Source organism: Nipponia nippon, unplaced genomic scaffold, assembly GCF_047370975.1.
Source record: "Nipponia nippon isolate SJK-2023a ecotype South Korea unplaced genomic scaffold, ASM4737097v1 scaffold_1, whole genome shotgun sequence".
Lineage (NCBI taxonomy): Eukaryota > Metazoa > Chordata > Aves > Pelecaniformes > Threskiornithidae > Nipponia > Nipponia nippon.
Genome location: NW_028262290.1, coordinates 118679899 through 118683331, shown reverse-complemented (window position 1 = coordinate 118683331; position 3433 = coordinate 118679899). Strand labels below are relative to the sequence as shown.

Genomic DNA, 3433 nt, shown 5'->3' with positions numbered 1-3433 from the left:
AAGAGTGGTTTGTTGTTTTTTTTTTTCCTTTTTTTCCCTCCCTCTGCCATCCCAGCCTGGAATCTACTTAATGACAAGTCAAATTCTTGCATAGTCCAGAGGCTCAGCTACCAAATCTTGTTTACACGCAAACAGCAGTTTTCCAAAGGCCGGAGAAGCCCAGGTCTGGGCTTATTTTTCCTCCGGGATGGCAGAAGGCATCCCCTTGCTCTAAAGAGCACCTCCTCGTGCATTCAAATTTCCGTTTCCAACACACGGCAACAGTGAAGGTTCTCAGAGAAAAAGGCGGCCAGTTGTGTTTGCTGTTTTGGTTTTTTTAACACGGGTGGGTGCCGGGACGCGGTCCCACCTGCAGCGGTACGTGGGGATGCCGCGGGGTTTTGGATACCTGCAAACCCCAAATGCCCCAACTCGTCTGGGGCTCGGAGGTGTGCGGTGAAGCCCACCATGAAAAAGAAAAAAAAAAATTAAGAAAAGGTTATTTTTCCCCTCACAAAACCCGCGTTTCTTTCCCCCCGCCCCGCACGCCCGAGACGTAAATGCGCGCCGGTGACAGGCGCGCCCTGGCCACGCACGGGGCCCTGCGGCACCCCGGCGGCTGGGCCCAGCCCCGCCGGGCGCGGCGCCGGTGCCCGCCCGTGGGCCGGGGAGCCCCCCGCACCGCGCCGTGCCGTGTCGTGCCGTGCCGCGCCCGGCGGCGGGGCGGGGAAGGGCAGGGCCGGGCCGGGCCGGGCCGGGCCGCGCGCTGCCTCCCGCCGCCGCTCACTTCCTGGTTCCTGCCGGCGGCCGCCCCACCTCCTCGCCGAGCCAGCGTAAGGGGCGGCGGCGGGGGAGGGAGCCCGGAGACGGGGGGTGGGGGGGGGGCCGTGCCGCTGCCGCCCGCGGGCTCCCCGGTGCGGCGGGGCGGATGGGGCGCGGCGCTGCGTGGGCGCTGCGTGGCGGCGTGCGCTCGCGCGCGCGGCGTGGAGGCGGCGGGGCGGGCGCCGGACCCGCGGCGGCGGCGGCGGCCTGTGGGGTAGGTGGTGCGACTGACAGCGCGGGGGGCGGGAGCGGGGCCGCCGCCGCCGCCCGCCTGAGGGGAGCGGCGAGGCCACCCCGCCGGCGGGGCTGAGGCGGGGGCCGCGCCCGCCGCCTGCGCCGCGCCACCAACCGCCCCCCCCCGCTCCGGCCCTGCCGGTGCGGCCGGCGCCCGCTCCCCGCCCGGCCCCTTTGCGGTGCGGCCGGCTCGAGGGCCGCTCGGTGCCCCTCTTCCATCCGCCGGCGCCCCGGGCAGGGGCTGGGCGTGCAGGGCGACGGGTCGCCTCCCGCAGCGGCGTCTGGTGGAGCCGTTGGCGCCGGTCGGAAGCGGGAGGTGGGCTCCCGCTCGCACCTCGCCTCCCTCTGGTCCGCCGGCCTCCAGCGCCGGTCCTTACACACTGCGTGTATACGTTAAGTAATACCGGGCTGAATACGTGATTTAGGTCTGCTCCGGGGGCCGCGCAGAGCAGCGTAACGTCCCCTCGGCAGGAAATTTAAAAATCGGAGCCTCCAGCCATTTCGTCGGGGTCCTGGGGTGCGTTCCCGGGTTGCAGCGATGAAACGGGGTCCTGTCATCCGTTAACGAGTTGCGGCGATGAAAGGTGTCCGCCGGCGAGCGGCTGGACAGCGGAGCGGACCCTCCGGCTGCAGAGGTGGCCGCGGTCCGCCGGCGTCGGGCTGCGGCTCTCCCACCGGACCGTAGGGCAGTTGCGGCTTCGGCATCGGGAGTGATCTGTGCTGAAAGCATGGCGCGGTACTGTGCCGGGTTTAGTTGAAAGGGATGGTGAGCTACCCGTTAATAGAAGGAATCTGGACTGGCTTTGAGCAGCAGCCTCCAAGTATTACTGGAGTACTTCTGAAAAGTAGTTTTTAGGAAGGAGCGAGCACTCACGATGGCTCATTAGAAAACAAGTCTTCAACAGAATATAGGCACGGGGGAGGAGGCAGCAGACTGGTCTCCGATGCACTCTCCCGCTGCCTGCGTGCCAGTGAGGGATGCTGGGTGGACACCAGAGTTCATTTAGTTTTCTCTCCTTTGATCCTGATTCAGAAAAGATAAACTGTGTTTTTCAGCCTGTGAGAGAGAGATTGTGTGCCAGGCTCCCGACACAGCAAAGGTGCGCGATGTCAGATCTGTAGGAAAGGAGCCCAAAGTCGGATGGTTGTTCTGATAAAACAGAATTGCAGAGAAGGGGGTGGCGGGGTGCGGTGAGTGACTGCCTCCCATGCCTGGTGGTGTAGCGAGCAAGGCTTTAGCAAGTACCATGTTTTTTTTCATTTAGTGAAAGCAACAGATAAGTCTTTTATGTAGTGTTGCAGACATTTCAGTGATAAGAGTCATTATAAGGGGAGCCACACGTTAATTCATGTGTCTTTGAAAATGTAGCCCCATGTGCAAAAAAGATCTGGTCCTTCAAACACCACAACTCTGTCAGCATAGCTCTTAGTGCTGTCTCACTGACGCAATAGGATTTGTCATACCAACGGGAGCTGCTTGTGGTAGTAAGTTGGGTTTGACTGAATGCTCGTTGAGATTTAGAAGGTGTGACCAGAAGCTCTGTGCGGTTATAGGTTAATAAAAGGACAAATGTAAGGTCTGCCTAAAAGCTAAATTATTTGTTGCAGCATTTAACACCTCCTGGGTATTTTTGCATATGTTTCTGCTTCCTTCTTAGTTTTAATTTTAAGTCTTGTACTTACAGACAGGGTGTGTATTTCTATTTGAAATTGCTTGTTTAGTAGTAGACAAAAATGTCAAAATGTAATTCAATGCAGCTATTGGGAGCAGATTGCAAGAAGATGAATGCTTAATTCCTCAGCAGATGCTGGTCTGCTGTGCCCAAGTAGTTATGTGTCTTTTCTGGGCAGTTTCTTTGTGTCAGCAAAGGGGAACAACTGATGGGTCTGACAGTATGCATGTAACGTGGGCAATGTTAGCTCAGCTTTGGGAATCTCTTTTTCTTACCTAATGTGAATTTACTTTTCTTGATGGATGAGCTCCTGTGCGTCTCAAACGGAGCTAGCAGTGTTGCGTAGTCAATGCAGCTTAAACCCACGTGTTGCGTTATTTCAGAGAAACTTGCTCATCCAGCCACGAAGCTTGCTCGTGCAGACATTTCCCATACACCTATAATGGGACATCTCTCCTGTAGAGGAGACTATGGGGTAGGTAGTGGGCACCGACACTGGTGTCAGTCTGAAAATGGCTTGGCTGTAGCTCAGCCAGTCTCTGCAGATGTTAGTTGCCTGAGCTTATGGTTTTCTCTGGTCCCTCTGCAATGTAGACATGACCTTTTTCTTAGGGCGGTGTTCTGGAATATAGTTTTTCTGCCTTCCTGAGAGAAGACAGCAGGTAGTGTAAAATATGACAAGATAGAAAAGCTTGTTGTCAGTTTTTATTTTCCCTGTCCTGTGC

General features: G+C 57.6%; 1 protein-coding gene across 6 annotated transcripts in view; it reads left to right on the top strand.

Annotated features, from left to right (window-relative positions):
* ZDHHC3 (zDHHC palmitoyltransferase 3) overlaps positions 1-3433 on the top strand; it is a 36196-nt gene that overhangs the window by 1288 nt on the left and 31475 nt on the right. For 2 of the 6 annotated variants that reach the window (XR_015707298.1, XM_087769129.1), the window contains exon 1: positions 582-812. The exons of 1 other annotated variant lie outside the window; for it this stretch is intronic. The gene's annotated coding sequence lies outside the window, so the exon portion shown is untranslated. Of the gene's footprint in view, positions 1-579; positions 813-886; positions 1016-3433 lie in introns of those variants that run through there. 3 more of the 6 variants (XM_087769156.1, XM_087769166.1, XM_087769138.1) reach the window with 3 other exon arrangements.